The 18,679-nt window shown below is 43.6% G+C and overlaps 1 protein-coding gene across 2 annotated transcripts in view; it reads right to left on the bottom strand.

Moving 5' to 3' along the window:
* The window catches only part of PI15 (peptidase inhibitor 15), a 359,005-nt gene that overhangs the window by 142,980 nt on the left and 197,346 nt on the right, over nucleotides 1–18,679 (bottom strand). The window lies entirely within an intron of this gene.

An 18,679-nucleotide genomic window follows, 5' to 3' on the forward strand; every position in this document is an offset into this window, starting at 1 on the left:
AGCAGAGTGCCATGATGCATTGTATGCACCACTGTGCCATGCTGCACTGTATGCAGCACCATGCAGAGCTGCATTGTATGCAGCACTGTGCCATGCTACACTGTATACAGCACTGTGCCATGCTGCATTGTACGCAGCACCATGCCATGCTGCATTGTATGGAGCACCATGCAATGCTGCATTGTATGGAGCACCATGCCATGCTGCATTGTATTCAGCACCATGTCATGCTTCATTGTATGCACCACCATGCCATGCTACATTGTATGCAGCACCATGCCATGCTGCATTGTATGCACCATCGTGCCATGCTGCATTGTATGTAGCACTGTGCCATGCTGCATTGTATGCACCACCATGCCATGCTGCATTGTATGCACTACCATGCCATGCTGCATTATATGCAGCACAGTGCCATGCTGCATTGTATGCACCACTGTGCCATGCTGCATTGTACGCAGACCATGCCATGCTGCACTGTATGTTCTTAGCATAGATCTATACAAAAAAATCTTTAAGAAAAAGATAATCCAAGAGAACTTACACTGTTGGATGTTGACTAGCATTGAGGGGAAATCTGGGATTCAGTATCATTAACTAAGAAATACTTGCTGCTGGAAGTCAAACAGTCCAAAACCAAGCTGTAAAAACTTCAAGTGTTGCTCAAGAAGTGCAGTACAATCCAGTAAAAGTGCAAAACACAGGTTTAATCCAAGAAATACAGTACAATTCAGTAAGCATATAAGCGCTTTCATTTTAAACCCTTTAAAACTTCATCAGATTCCCCTCAATGCTAGTCAGCACCCAACAGTGTAAGTGCAGGAATAGCTTGGTGCAAGCCTAGGAGTTAGCTGACATCATAGGGGTGTGTGTCAGGCATACTGTAAGTGGACTGGAGCCCTGTGGCTTGGGTTTGCCCTTACCTTAGCAGAGCTAAGCAAGTGGGGTGTCTGAGGCTGCCTAGCACTCTTTACATTGCCTAAGTGAGTGTGTGCATCACACAGTGGGTTTTAAAGGAAAAAAAAAAAAAGTAAACCAGGAAATAGCAACTCTGTGCACATTTGAGCACTGTGTTTGTGTGGCATGCCCCCGGGCTTAAACAGGAAGTCAATGGGAAGGGAAAACAGAAGTAGGAAGGTAATCAAGGAGAACTAGCATAGCTGGCATGTGAAATGTATCACAATCAGCCAATTACACAGGCAGCAGACCAGCCCAGCCCAGAACACTACTATAAACTATGCAACAACTTTCCTCTGGTTTATCCCACATACTCTACACAACTGGTGTATACAAGTTGGGGAAATTTTAACAAACAAAAACAACAAAATGACAGGGGCTGCAGTAGCTATCATACATCAACATGTGGAAGAGGCTAAGGGTGGTGAGGATGAGAATGCTGTTGACCAACCCACAGTGAGGAGACGGAGATGAGTGTACAGGCCCACGGTAACCTACCAGGGGCTACATGAGCTGGAGATAGTGGAGCACTATTGGGTGGACAGGGACCTCCTACAGCAAATTGTTTAGCTGTGATGGCCACGCCTGACACACAGAACTAACAGAGGGGAACCCATCCCAGTGGATATCAAGGTATGTGTAGGCCTAAGAATACTAGCCACATGTACCTTCCAAAGGCCAACTGGGGATATCCTGGAGATCTCAAAGGCATCAGCATACAGGGTACACAACCAGTTCCTTGATGCCATGTCAGCAAATGCCGGTATATTTCCCCAACACCCGTGAGGCATTGGCCAGCAATATGCGTCTCTTCCACCAAATAGCAGAATACCCTGAGGTAGTGGGTGCTATAGACTGCAAACACATATGCATGAAAGCACCACCCGGTGAGCGGGGTAGGGTCTGCATCACCCACAAGGGCTTCCCCTCCATCAACTGACAGATCATGTGCGATGCCCAGGGCATTATAATGAATGTATGTGCTGGCTGCCCTGGAAAGTATCATGATTCCCACATCTGGCATCTGATGCAGCTGTACCAGAGATTTGCCAATGGGGACATCCCTTACGGTCACCTAGTGGGGGATGCTGATTACGAACTGGAGCCGTGGCTGATGACACCCATAAGAAATGCACACACACCCGAACAAAAACTCCATAATGAGGTACACGCATTGACCAGAATTATAATAGAGCATGTGTTTGGGATGCTCAAGTCACAGTTCCAGTGCTTGGACACATCGAGTGGAGCCTTGCAGTACTCACCAGCTACATGAACTCAAATTGTCATTGTATGTGCCATGCTACACAACATGATCCTGCGGAAACAGCTGCAGCTGGAACAGCATGGGGCAGGGCTACACAGCCCCCCACAATTGCCAAGGCCTGCACAGGCACAGAGTGGCTCGGAGGAACAACCTGAGCCTGCTCCAGTAGGCAGAAGGAGGTGTGCCCAGTATGCCCTGGCCTTGGCAAAGGGGCAATGCATAGCACATACACTGTCACAGGAGGGACCCAGGGAATGACACCTCTCTCTTACTCGCACATACAGTAAAAGGTTGACAAAAATGACACTACCTGTGCTCAAACATGTATAATGAGTGTACTATGTGCATCTGACATAGGCAGCCCTGCAGCACCATCTTCAATACTGGCACACCCATGAGATAAGTCACTCTTCCTACCAATTGCCGAATGGAGTAGTATGGATTGTTACTTGTATCTATGGTATGGATGTGAGCATGCAAGGGAATTGGGTGTCTGAATGGGATGCCAGCAGATAGTAGAGACCTATAGTGGCAGCATGAGATCTGTAACAAATACTGGTGTCACCATAGTAGCCAGTGCTACACAAGGTGACAAAATTCACTGCAAGAAATGTGCTGGGGAACATGTGTGTCCATATGACACACACATGCCAGTCAGGGAGGTTCACATACCCAACAACAGTCTCAGCCAGCAGGACAGGTGTAGACAAATGGAAACAAAGGCTGTGCTAAGGCCTCTGAATGATGGATATGGGTAACCTCCCCCTCAGGCCTACACAGACAGACTACATCAGGTCAGGCAGTGGGATGTTAGTTCTGAAGGGTAAGAAGTCAGAAACCGATATGTAGGTTAATCAAACCTACGACCTGTAGTACACTGATATGCCTCTAGTCAGCATGATAGGTTACAATACAGAATGAAATGGAGTACCTGACATACAAGTGTCAGCTGTGCCCCCCAATCCTATGTAGAAATGTAGAAACAGTCTGGTGTGGCCCCAATCCTATATAGAAATGTAGAAACAGGTGTGCCCCCCAATCCTATGTAGAAATGTAGCAACAGTCAGGTGTGCCCCCCAATCCTATGTAGAAATGTAGAAACAGTCATGTGTGCCCCCCCCAATCCTATATAGAAATGTAGAAACAGTCAGGTGTGCCCCCCAATCCTATGTAGAAATGTAGAAACAATCAGGTGTGTCCCCCCAATCCAATGTAGAAATGTAGCAACAGTCAGGTGTGCCCCCCCAATCCTATGTAGAAATGTAGAAACAGTCAGGTCTGCCCCCCCCCAGTCCTATGTAGAAATGTAGAAACAGTCCGGTGTGCCCCCCCCAATCATATGTAGCAAAGTAGAAACAGTCAGGTGTGCCCCCCCCAATCCTATGTAGAAATGTAGTAACAGTCATGTGGCCAGCATCACTACCAAATGGCATACAGTCCTCTGCCAAAGGCCTGCATCTCACCCATACTGCCAATGTATGTTATGTCATGGACTCCCAAATAACAACATAATACAGTCCACAGAACCCATATGCAAGGCCATGTGGACAAACCACAGTAACATGTCCACCATGTCCCACTGCATGAACTGTGGACCACCCACAATACACTGCTGGGATGAGTGATAACTATAGGGAAAATATCAGAGAATGTTTAACTAATGTATGAAGAGGATGGAATAATAGAGGGGGGGTGGTATCATGGGCAGCATGGAATGTGTGAAGTCCAAAACACAGCCATGTGCACATGCTATCCCTGGCTGCAAACATAAAATTGGGTGGCTACAAACCTGCCCATACACCACAATAGGAGTAATGCCCTGACTTATGACCCCTGCCTCTGGGTAACCTGTGTGAATCTGTACAGCTGTGAGGTATTGTCATGGCAAGATAAGTCCATACTGTCATGTTGATGGATGTACAAGTATGGGATCCTCTGCCACCACTGTACCAAGGTGCTGAACCAATTACACAGACCTAGCAGCAAGTGTCTGCAGCTCCCCCTCTACAATGGCATTAGTTTGCAGGAATATGTGGGCATTTGACCACAATACTGGACCCAGCTGCATTCACCCTGTGTTCCCCAGGGCATCACTGTGAGCAAAAATGTCTACCTGACAGTACTTGAGGACATAAAACATCACAGTGTATAACACTACACATGTCTGGATATCTCTGCTAACACCAGTACCATGTAGCAGAAGCAGCACAGACACAATTACCTACAGTACCCATTATCCCTTGCCCAGTTTGATCCCATATTGCCAACTGATCTACAGATGTCCTGCAGAAACCGTTTGCTAGCTGTAGGTGTAAAACACAAAAGTCTGCACTGGAGTACAATCTACCTGGAATGCATCCACACATGCAATACAGAAGGGCATACTGGGCATGCTCCCACACTTAGAGAAATGAAGACAATGTCAGACAACAGCATACTGAAAGGTCATACTTGGCATGCTCACACACTTAAATAAATGAAGCCCATGTCTGGCAACAACAGTGGACCATACATATCTGACAGTTGCAGATGTTAGTGCATACACTCCTCAGTATGCACCAGTCATGCTTTGCAAACACATTGGATAGGAATACAAACATATATCCAAGGACAACACACTATAATATACCAAATATACATATACATAGATGTGTGGAAGAGAGTGACAGTGACAAAGAGCCTTCCATCATGAGGTCTGTCCCACCCAGCACACAGCCAAATGGTTACAACCACATGATGTGTAAATGTCACTCACTGTCGAAATTAGCCACTGGTATCCCTCAGCATTACAGACTCTGTGGTGCTAGTGCTAAATGTGCAACATGACTGTACAAGGCAGTAGTCATCTAGCAGTCGTATACACGTAACTGTGGAATATAAACCTTTGTGTGCCTGAGTGTGCTGTGTCTACCTCTAGATGAATGGATTATTGCCTATGCACACACACTGCCTTACCATAGCATTACTACGGCAAGCCTGCTAATGTCAGTCACTTTGAAATACACCTTTGGGGAAGAAGTAGCCCAGTACTCTATGTGACGCGTCCTATAAATGTGTAATATTGTAGTGTGATAAACTAGTTAGGTAGGAGTTCTAATTCCAGATGTCACAAGCGTGTGTGTCTGTTTATGTAGGGAGCAATGCTTTTTAGGCTAGTCACATTCACTACAATTCAAATGCCCTACTTTGGCAAGCCTGCTGATGTCATTCACTTTGAAATACACCTTCGGGGAAGGAGTAACCCAGTAATCTCTGTGGCGTGTCCTATAGCTATGATATGCTGTAGCATGATAAACTAGTTAGGTAGGAGTTCTATTCCCAGACATGGCAAGTGTGTGTGTGTGTGTGTGTGTGTGTGTGTGTGTGTGTGTGTGTGTGTCTGTGTATGGAGCAATGCTTTTGAGGCCATTCACAGTGACAACAACCTCCACTGGCCTTCTTTGGCAGGCCTGCTGATGTCATTCCCAGTGAAATACACCTTTGGGAAGGAGTAACCCAGTAGTCTCTGTGGCATGTCCTATAACTGTGTATTGCTGTAGTGTGATAAACTAGTTTTGTAGGAGTTCTTTTCCCAGACATGGTAAGTGTGGATGTTTGTCTGTGTAGAGAGAAATGCTTTTGAGGCCATTCACAGTCACTACAACCTCCATTGCCCTTCTTTGGCAAGCCTACTGAAATCATTCCCAGTTAAATACACCTTTGGGGAAGAAGTAGTCCAGTAATCTCTGTTGTGTGTCCTATAACTGCGTAATGCTGTAGTGTGATAAACTAGTTAGGTAGGTGTTCTAATCAAAGACATGGCAACTGTGTGTGTGTGTGTGTGTGTGTGTGTGTGTGTGTGTGTGTGTGTGTGTGTGTGTGTGTGTGTGTGTGTGTGTGTGTGTGTTTGTCAATTCGTATCCTGTGGGGAGGTGGCTGTGAGTGTGTAACAACTGGACTCATTCTGGGGTGGGTTTTGCAAATTTCTTATATGGTGGACCTATTATATGTCACAATGTCCATCTTACAAGTATATCAGATGTCAAATAGCAGAGAGGCTGGGGTGTCAATCCATAACCCTATATGTGACATTAAGGCCTGGCAAACAAAGTAAGTAACCCTTGTATTACCCAGAGAACACTCTCAACCCATGTCTCATACACAAACACACTTGCCTAGGCAACAACTGCTATGTTGGTAGTACCCTACATATTGCCCACAGATAGTAACCATTGTGTGATTGCAGTGGACTACAGAGGGCATGGCACCCTGTCCCATCACTATAATAGGCACATAATTACAGACAGTGTGCCTTCACTATGTTCCTCACTGGATGCCTGCAACAACTGTGGTGCCATCAAATGTGACCCACAAAGTATATACCATGCCTTAAACACATGCCCTGTATGGACAGATGCCACTGACACCAGGGAATACCTGTATCATGCTATCAATGTAGGTGCAGGATCAACATGGTGTCTATTACCAGTTCCCACCACATGAGGCCAGAACTGGCACATCTGATGATAATTTGCGTACATAACATGGCCCAGACACCCCTGGTACAGTTCCATATGTCACTGAACATGCATGTGGGATGTGTGCACATCCCAGACACCATCCATGTCATGGACTAGAGAATGCATACATGGCAAGCATTGCACAGCACTGGCCACACATGACAGTAACCCAGGTGACTGGATGGTGAATACAATACCCACCTGTGTGGGCCAATCCAAATTCTACACCCCTGAGCCACACTAGAGACCATTGTCATGTGGCCTGATGCCAAGGTATACCCTTGACCTAGCCTTGTATAGCCTCCTGGCATAGTCAACCACTACACACCCATGAAGCAATGCACCCATGCATGTCAGTACTGGCACCCTGTGTCTGTGTGTGTGTGGAGTATGATGCTTTCGACCACATTCACACTCACTACAACTCCCATTGGCCTACTGAAGCATGCTGTCTGATATCAGACACCTTCACATACCCTTTGCCCATATAACATCCGGATACCCCTGTGATGCATGTGATACTTGCGCATTAATGTATTGTGGCAAACTAGCTAGTTAGGAAGTCTATTCCTGATCCTGCCAAGTGTGTCAATGTGTGTGAGTCCCTGAGAGAGTGTGACTGTATTGACGTTAACACCTGTTCATTTGGACAGGCACGTGTACTACATCTACCTTATCGCTACTATATCACTATTGCTACTATATCACTATTGTATATGTCACTCACCATCAGATATAATAACTGTATAGACATGTGATAGCCATACACAGTCAGTCAGGGGTTTGAAACCCTGTACTGGTAGGTGTCTGACACAAATATGCATAGGTTTTACTCTCCCACCCCCTCCCTGACTTACTTTGTCTTTGTCTGTCTCTCTCACTCCCTCTCTGGTGGATGTGGAGAGGTACACCTGCTTTGCTTAGGCAGCAGCTTGTGTTTTGTAAGTGATGCTCATGATCAGCTGATGGCTCTGCATGAACTGCAGTCCCCCTCTAACTGATTGCATGTGGAAGAGCTGTGTTAACATTCCCATAGCCAATTGCATGCAAACACACTCCAATATCTGGGAACATCATGTTGGTGTTGGGCCTTTTCATTCACTGTGAGCAGGACCTACGTTTGGTGTTTGGCAAACAGTATCACAGATGGTATTGGTATTTGCCTCTAACAACATACACTATGGAAACAGGCCAACAGACAAAAGGGGGATGTGCCAGACATGACTACAGAATCTAAGTGTTGCTCTTCTGCATTTTGAGTAATGTCGGTTTAACAGGGTGTGTGTGGATATGGCTGGTCTACATGAATAATACCTGTCATGACAGTGTTATGTGTTTGAGGAAACTCCCATCCATAGTGTTATCTGCAGACTGGGCAGTGTGTGGAGCCTTTTGTTTCTTGTGTTACAGCACACCTATATGAGGACTGCAGAAGCATAGTGTGAAGATTGCAGTCAGTACATGGTGACAGCTATAAGAGTTACTGACTTCATATCCCTCATACGACATAAGTCACAACAAACCCTGGTACGACAGTAAATGTATGAGGTTATCACAGCAACATGCCAATATTGGGCCAGTGTTTGTAGCTTCAGCCACAAGTCTGTCAACCTTTGTACATATGTCATGCAGTAAGAGGTGCATATGCTCTGTACACCATTATTTATTGACATCATATCTGATAACAAGCCAGTCAGATATCAGACTGCCAGACATGTTATGTATAGTAGGGGTTGTTTCTGAGGACATAACATGGGCATTCTGCAGTTGTATGTACAGTTCTGGAGTCTGTGTACTTATGGTGATTGTCGACAGTGTGTAATGCGCATACGTACCTTGATTTGTGCAGACTGTGGTAGATGCCATTGTTCTTCATCCTGTTCTATCTGATGTTACACGCTGCTCCAGTGTATGGTACCCTATTGGCTCACATGTCTGTAGGGCCACAGACAAGCATTGGACCACACTATGTCATGAACCAGTATATGTAGGGTTTGTGTGTGAGTGGCACATATGAGGATGGTGTTTATCAGACAGTCCATATAGTGTCATATTAAACTTGCATACCATATGTGACTGTGGCTGTGTTCACATTGGTTGTGGGTATGGACTTTCTCACAGGTGTCTGTCACTCTGTGCTGTGACATGCATGTAGAGCCGGCTATAATTGCAGGTACATGTGTATTCCCTCATACAAAATGTAGCCCAGTGTTGTGGCATTCTGCCTATAGTTTGCACAGTGCTGTGTGATATGCCTAGCAGACTAGTGTAATTACCCAGTGTGCTATGTCCAGTTATTTGCAAGACATACTGCTGCCAGGCCACCATAACTGCTGTGTATTTCTGGCAAAGCAGTGGGATTCTGTAAAGATGTATGTCACTAACTACTGGGTAGTATGTGGCCATGTGACCTCTGCACCACCAGGTAATATGTGTCAAGACAGACTGGCGTGTGTGAATGCATAAACTGTGTGGGCATATGTAGTCCAGTATTTATGTGATATACCCATGTACATGGCTATTAATATCCACATTGTGAGGCATGGTCCACATGTCTCGCATGAAGGGGATTTGTGTACACCTCTGGACTGACCACAGAGTGCCAGACTGTCCACAAATACTGGTCATATCTCTGCTGTAGTCCACAGGATCATTACTGTGCTAGCAGTGATACTGTATTATGATGTCAGTAGGATGTCTGTCCATAGCCAATGGCACACATGTCAAAAGCAGATGTGTCCTCCCACACACAACATGTCTGTTAGGACAACCCCTGTTACAGTACCAACAGTCTACAAATATACCTGTAATACATACATGACATCCCCTTGCACTAAGAGGTTGGGACTACTGGTGCTGAGGTAGGACTACATTCCATGTCCTGGACATATTGTAAACATATATATATATATATATATATATATATATATATATATATATATATCCATATATCTATATAGCTATATACATATACATATCTCCATACATATTTGGAGATATATATATATATATATATATATATATATATATATATATATATATATATATATAGATATAGCTATATAGATATATCCATATATCTATATAGATATATACATATATACATATCTACATGCATATTTGGATATATATATATATATATATATATATATATATATATATATATATATATATATATATATATATATATATATATATATATATATATAAACACTCAAGTATATACATATACATAGCAATATATGTCTACACATATACAGATATATAGATGCATATGTACATACAGTTATAGATATCTACATATATATCAACATACATAGGTATATCTGTACACGTAGGATGTGCATACATATATATCTATATATACATACATATACATATGTATATATATATATATATATATATATATATACATATATATACATATATATATATATATATATATATATATATATATATATATATATATATAAAAAGATCTACAAATGGCCACATATATATATATATATATATATATATATATATATATATATATATATATATATATATATATATATATATATATAATGCAATATACAGATGTGTAGACATACATATGTATGAATATGCATGTGTATGTACATGTAGACATATATCAACATATGTATATGAATATATCCATATTCCTGTCATGTGTAAACATCACGGTTGTGTATACCTTCCCAGATGTATCTCACAGTATGTATGTGGTATGTGTACATTTAGGTATAAAAACATATGTGATGCAACAGTTATACCAATAACAAGCACAACACAATTGTGGAAGTCAAAGCAATTGTTCAATACTATTCAATATGTGTAGTGAAAGATATATTGGAAAAACAACAACTGTCTTCACAGCTTTCATGGCATAGTGGTTAACTGTAGAGTACAGGGTCCTAGGTTCTATACCTGCAAGGGATGTTTAATTTTTGCTGGGCAGAAGAAGGGCTGCTAGATAAAGAGTGATTAAGGCAGTTTTGAGCAGCTTTAAGCGCGTTTGCGTGGGTTTGCGTGAAGCTAAGCGATGCTAAGCTATGGTTAAACATATGGGTGCTTACACCATGTAGGCTTTGCTTACCAGTGCGCACATATGCTTGGCTGTTACATTGCAGCAATGCTGACACCTGCTAAGCATGGCTCAGCCCTGGTAACCAGTGCTCACATCCCAGTCTGATAACATAGCAGAGTAATGACATCTGTAATAAGTGATGTAATGCCATGCACAATACATGCATTTATGTGCTGTCATTACAGTAGCAAGGGGTGTGAGTGTCATGTCTGGGACACACAAGTATATAAGACCTGTACAGCACTGTTATCCATGTGAATGTGCTACATACAAGGGTAGTAACCCAGATTATGTGCTGTCACACTGGCATGTAGTGTATCATGGTAGTACTACTGTTGACAGTACTTTCCCAGGCAAGAGTAGAGTGCTAAATGTAGTACTGACAACAAGCACACCTGCAGGCATAGCTGGACTCTGAGGCCTCACTATCATGTGCCTGGTGTGCGAGCTGTGTCACAGTATATATCCCCTACTGGATAATGATCTGACATGTGGAATGTAACTGTAGACTACCATCTGTACAGCACATGTCAGTGAGGGCTTCCAACATGTAGTAATGGCATACATATCGTTGTCAAACATCTATCTGTCGACACATTTATCCTACTGCATAGCTACTTGCCAAGCTGATGTCTGTCAGTCCCTGTACAGATGTGCAGATGGCAGGTATCCAGCTTGGATACGTACAGGCAACCTATGCCTGACTGACACTGACATGTCTGCCCAGCTGTGTTATAACTGGCACATATAGGAGACAACACCCTGTACGCACCACATGCCACGAGTACCTCCACTACACTACCACAGTCAACAGAACATGCTTGGGTACAGGTCTCCATCACAGACTCTAACCATGTGATGTAATACATGTTGCATACATGTCAAATGGATCACTTCAGTGGCCATTTGCAGGAGGCACTCAGAGGATTGGCTGATGCATGTCACTCTCACCTTGAGGGTCACCACAGTGGTGTCTGTCGATAGATTGCCTACTGGCACATGGCAGATGACAAGATACCATTGTACACACATCCTCTACACAACCCATTTCTCCGTGGACAGTAGCGAGGTACACACCTATGACCACCTGCAGCAATGCACCACAGTACTGACACATGTGTACATGTGCATTACCGAGGATAGCAGTGTCTGTGTGTTAGTACACCTGTAGTTTGGGAATACCATAAGGGGCCTTCACAACCACTGCAACACCCATTGTCATAGTCAGATGTGGCTGCTGCTGTATCAGACATTAAATGTACCCTGTTACACTCCTCTCCCTAATGGCTACATGAGCCTTGCAGTACCTGCACAACAGTGTTGTACATGAGATACCCATTTGGTTCTGGCAAGTGTGTGTATGTGTGCATGTCTGTATATCTGTAGGGTACAGCATTCCGAGGCCACATACTCCTGTTACAATACACATTGCCACACAGTAGTATGGATAGTGTTGCTGCTCCATATAGGCGAGGCTTGACAATGCAACACCCTACTATGCCTGTGGCATGTGCATTAGATGCATATTTCTGTAGTACCACTGTTGAGATATACAATGGGTTGTATCTCAGTCGTGGGCAATGTGTGATGGTGGGTATGTCAGAGTGTCATCATGGATTCCAGTGAGTACAATATCCACTGTGGGATGTGGGTGCTGTGTACACTGTCATTACACCATGGTACACCTGGTATATGTCCCATGTACCACTTTATAGTGACCACCATCAACCATACAGGTAACTGATACCACAATCCAGCCCAGTTATGCATGTGCTGTCTGCAGCCTACCTGTAACACATTGGACACACAGACAAGTTAGTTAGCACAGAAAGGCCCAGGTCTCTCGGATGTGTGTCTGCCTGTTATGTGTCTGTTAATGTGTATATGATGGTATGTCACACTATGTATTGTCCATATACAACTATTACATCCCCTATTACCATACTGTACATGTCTGGGGATGTTCAGCATGTAACATGTAACCTGGAACACACCTCACCCTAAACGCTGTGTGGTGTGTGCAATGAAAACCAGACAGTTTAGTAGCACTACGTACCTAGGTAGGGGTCTAGTCCCAGTGATGCTAATTAAGAGTGTGCATTTTTGTGGATGGGTCAACATCAGGTTACTGATTATACATGTCCCAGCGGGTCACCTGTCCATGTGGCACAGGAAATAACTGTTATATAAACCTGTGACATGTGTTCAACTGTACCCCAGATATGTCACAGCCATGGTGTCACCACAGTGACATACCCCTTGTGGGATATGAATGCAGACCATACTCCTGCTGACACATGTACACCTACAACACAAATGGATAACATTATGGAGACCACAATCAACCAGTGTTACTAACAGCTATAATGCATTATTGCTGGACAGCTACACTACCTGACATGTATGCATTAAACATTACTCCTGACAACATGTTACACTGCAGTACATTAGTAGACTGTAGTACAGTCACCGTGTGCATCAGAACCATATTAGCCTGTCCCTGCATTGATATTATGGATGACAGGAATGTGGCACAGGTATCATCATATGTACAGGGTGTGTTGTTCGTTTGCCAGAGACCGAGGGTGGGCCATACATTTGACACCATGTGTGTGGGTGAGGGGTGTAATTAGTTGAACTGGGCATGGTGATGTGGTGTGTGTAGGTATGGGGTTGCCCTAGGTGTGTTTGTATAGTGTGTGGGTATGCATGCACACAGTTCTGCGATGTGGCTGTCCTATGCAGGTGTATTTTGGACAGCTGCAGACCATGTCTGACAGGTATCCACTTGATGGCCAGAGGTGTGCATGTTATGTTTTGCCTGTCCACTACACAGGCTGTGTGTGTGTTGCGTGCTTTCAGTACATGGCTGCATCCATTTGTGTTTCTGACTTCATATTACTGGCTAATGGTATGTTGCAGACTATCCTGCAACACCAGCAAATTGCAAAGAGTATGACAACACTATTTCACATATGGGGCTGTGTTCCAGCCTCTGTCCTCCACCTGCATACCAGGCTTTGTCCATAGGACATGCTGTCAGGGGTTGTTGTGTAGTGGCCTGTGATTATGTCATGCTGCCATTCCTACCATTATTCCCCCACACATATTGTGGGGTTGGGTCCATATATGTGTGGGCTTCATCTGCACAATACATGTGTGTCCTTATGCTGTCCAGAGGTCAGTGTATGTAACAGTGTTATATGCCCCTATATGTCAGTCTATGGGGGGATACACCATAACTAACCTAGGCTGTTACAACACGTGAGGGGTATCAGGGGCAAGCTGCCTTAAGGTATCTTGATGTACATTACCATACAATTCACCTTGGGTAAATACAGGCCTACTGCTTCCTGCCATACAGACTGTTCTGTTTGTCAGTGTGATTGTGATGGTTTCAGTTATGCCTTGTTATGTAACAGATACATCCTATTGTGTCAACTAAAGTCTTTACCCCCTAGAGATTGTGCACAGTGTGTAGACAGAGGCTGCTGGACTATACATCTGCATTACTTACTGTTGATTGATTGTTATCCTGTTGTCCAGTCTGTCTTTACTGTTATACTACTTGAAGGCCTTGGCCTGGACAGCAACATATGTAATGCGTTCTGGAATACTGTATTAATTGATCTGTTTGAGAGTTGCATTAGTCTGTTTATATGTATTTCAGAGTCTAAACAGCTATATGACATGTCATATACAACTGTAATAGTACACAAATAAAGCTTTCTCATGTATGTAAACCTGTGTGTTGTTATATCCTTTGACCTCTCTGTCTGTATATGTTTCAGGCAACAGTTCTCCTTTGTATGGGTGACCCATAAAGTGTCCAGTTGGTAAGGTGGCAACTGTAGGGATACTGGCTGTTCCATATGGTGTGCACCTTCTAAATATGTATCTTCCAATACATATCTTGGTGTGTGTATGAGTAGTTACATATATATATATATATATATATATATATATATATATATATATATATTCCAAAGACATGCATCTGGAGCATTTCTCCCCGGGCCTCTGCTGAAAACAGTCTCTGTGGAACCTAGTCGGACTTTCCCAGTCAACAAATGTTAAAAAAATAAATAAATATATAGAAGCTCAAAATTCATAACCTCAAGACCAGAATCTCAAACTTCCATTCTCTCAAAATTGTGAATGGGAGCCATAGGTTTAAAAAAATAAAAAGGTAACTTACCTTATTGCAGGGGGCCAGGTCCCATGTATCCTAGCAGTTTAAATGTGAATGTTCCGTGACCGCACTATAGCGGAGGAATGGAAAATCTTCCATTTTGCACTTACGCGTATAGCCCGGAATGGGAGATTTTCCCTTTCCTTCACTATAGTGCAATCTCAGAGTAGGTATATTTAAGTAGAGGGGGTGTGGTGGGTGCAGGGGGTGAAGCCCCCCTGCGAAAACATTTGAAAGGTGTTAATTTTTTTTTGTCCCTTTCGTATGTTTGAATTTCTCTAAATTCGAGATTCTGGTTTTGAGTTTATGACTTTTGAGTTTAGAGAAATTTGATCATATGAAGGGGAACCATATACTTATATATATATATATATATATATATATATATATATATATATATATATATATACTGAAATTGGTACACCTTGTTTGCTGTAGCATAGACTAGATCCATGCCTGCTGAATCTAGCTTTGTTTGTATGCTTGTTGTTTGTTTACTTGTTATTTCCCTGAAACGCTAATTCCACCTAAAACGCAGCTTTTCAGTGCTTCTGTGGATCCCTAGTGATATCTGCATTGCTTACTGTACTTATTTCCTTGTTTCACTTGAAAGAAAGTTACTGTTTGTCGTTTTTGCATTTAAGTTACCTGTAACACATTGCATTTAAGTTACCTGGCACTTGCTCACTGAAGCAATTATATAAGTCAGCACTAAAAAATTAAAAGCACTACACCCTCACAAACTCCCCTTGAGTACCTTGTTCCCAATTAGCCCTTTTTTTTCAATTATAAAGGAATTCCCAATACTATTCTAGCATGTCCAAAGGTCAGTTGTCAATCTCCTCTCCAGTCCAGCTGGTGAATCTGGGAATCTTGAGGCAATGTTACAACTGCCTCATGTACACAGACAACCCTCTCCTTCTCCCAACAAATTCCAATACATGTGAGAGATGCAACCATATAGCCATACTGGAGGCTAAGCTCTCTCAACTCAGTACTGGCGAAACCAGTCAGGAGGAGAAGGAAACCACACTCACTACAATTCCAGTCTCACATAGACCTACCACAACAGCAAACCAAACACATAAACACACAAAAACATACTCGGAGGCTCTAAATAAAAATCTGCCTAAGCAGCAGAGACCTCCAAAGCAGACACCCAAGCAACCGCTACCCCAAAACAAAACACGTGCAACACATAGCTCACAAAGCCAGTGTGCTGAACAGTCACAACCCTTAAGGCTGAACAACACACCTGATACACTTGTAATAGGTGACTCTATCGTCAGGCACACTGACGTCCCGCTCACCAGGCTCAACAAGGAGAAGGTCACGGTGAGCTGCCTGTCAAGTGCTAGGATCCGCCACATAACACAAGCACTCAGGTCACTCCAAGGCAAGTACAAATATGACTCAGTCATTGTCCATGCTGGTGTGAATGACCTGAGACGTACCTCCCTGGACTACATGAAAAGAGACATAGAGGAGCTCTCTGAGCATGTAGCTCAGGCCAGTATGACCCTGACCTTGAGTAGCATCTTACCCTCACCAAGAATGATGCCACAATATGAAGACAAGATGATCAATTTCAACAATTGGCTTAAGTATTGGTGTCATTCAAAGGGGATCCAATGCCTGTCAGCCTGGGATGACATGCTCGACAAGCCATGATGCTTCGCTAGGGGATCGCGCTAGGGCACCTGTCACCCCTGAGCTTTCGGATATTGGCAAAGGCTCTTGCTACCCCCATAGTGCCTTTTTTAGGCAAGGCTCAAAAGACAAACCCACCTCCATATGTATCACAAGGGATAAAAAACTAAGAGTAATGCTACTCAACGCCAGAAGTCTAAACCTCAAGATGCACGCTCTCGAAACTCTCCTTAGCATGGAGTACATCAATATCTGTGCAGTAACAGAAACCTGGTTCAAGGCTCCCGAGAGCACCCCAGCACTACCAGGTTATACCTCATACCATGCTTTTCGGCCCCAAAACTTGGACCGAACCACAAAAGGAGGGGGAGTATCAATATTCGTCAAAGATATCCACACCTCCAGGTTGGTGGCACAGCACAAAGCATCAGAGACTATTCATGTGCAACTAACAGTGGGTAAAACTGCCTTCCAGTTTATAGCCTGCTACAGACCACCCTCCCAAACCCAGGAACCCCACTCGGCCTTCTTGAGAACACTGGAAAATATGAAGGTCTCTCCAAACACCATTATATTGGGCGACTTCAACTACCTACACATAGACTGGGAGCATTACTCTAGCTCCAACACCCTAGCCCAAAGGTTCCTAGAATTTATAAACTCAAATGCTATGGAACAACTTGTTACCACTCCTACAAGAGGGGAAAACATACTAGACCTGATCATTACCAACATGGGGACTCTATGCTCCAGACCAGAAGTGTATCCCTCATTGGTAAGATCAGACCATAAACTAATCTCACTGGATATTCACATCCCAACTCCACTCCCTGCCCTGAAAACCACAGTGAAAAACTTCTCTAAAGCAAATTTCACACTCCTCAAAACTGAAGTGGAATCCTTCAAAGCCCCCGGGCCTGTGGAAAATACGGCCCAGACCGCAGAATCCTTTATAAACGCATTCTATGAACACCTACAGGAATGCATGGATTATGCAATCCCAAATAAAACCAAGACTCAATCCTCCAAAGGCAGATGTCCTGTCTGGTGGACCCCAGCCATAAACAAAATATACAATAGAAGGAGGACGCTACTACATGATAGAGCAAAATCCCAAAAAAGGAAGGCATCTCTGATCAGTATTAGCAAAAAACTACGGGCACTCATAAAATCGTCTAATGCCAGCTTTGAGAAGAAAACTGCACAGGACACTAACAATAATCACGAGGCTTTCTTTAGTTATGTTAGGAACCTGGGTGGGAATTCCCAGATATGCTCAGAATTAGTCCAAAATGACAAAAAATACACCGAACCCACAGACATTGCCAACATCCTAGCTGACAGGTTCAGCGCAAACTTCTCCCCCCCCTCCAAAAGGGCAAATATCTATCCCTCAGAGTGCTGCCCCCCTGACATCTCAGATGCTCAGGTAAGAGCTGCCCTCTCCAAAGCAAAAAACACAGCATCAATGGGACCAGATGGTGTCCCGGCTCGTCCTACATGAACTCCAAGAAGAGCTAAACCCAAACATAAAACTACTGTTCAATCTCAGCCTTACTACAGGATATGTACCCAAAGAGTGGCGTACAGAAACAGTGGTCCCTCTCCACAAAGGTGGTGCCTCAACGGATCCTGGAAACTATCACCCCATAAGCCTGACTAGCTTGGTCTGCAAAGCTATGGAAAGGATCATCATGGACCTCATAAATAAAGATATTGGGGACCTACAGACACTGGATCCTACCCAATTCGGCTTTGTTAAGGGCAGATCCTGCCTCTTAAACCTGGTTGATTTCTTTGAAACAGTCACCAAGGCCATTGACGAGGGGAAGGTGGTCCACACAGCCTACCTGGACCTCGCAAAAGCCTTCGATACAATACCCCACTCTGGCATTATAGGCAAGCTCACCAGCTTAAATATAAACCTCTATGTCACTAGATGGGTTGCAAACTGGCTCAAGGACAGAACCCACATGGTTAGAATTGCTGGAGCCATGTCAGACTCCAAACCAGTTACAAGTGGC

Source organism: Protopterus annectens, chromosome 3.part0, assembly GCF_019279795.1.
Source record: "Protopterus annectens isolate FY-2018-M chromosome 3.part0, PAN1.0, whole genome shotgun sequence".
Lineage (NCBI taxonomy): Eukaryota > Metazoa > Chordata > Ceratodontiformes > Protopteridae > Protopterus > Protopterus annectens.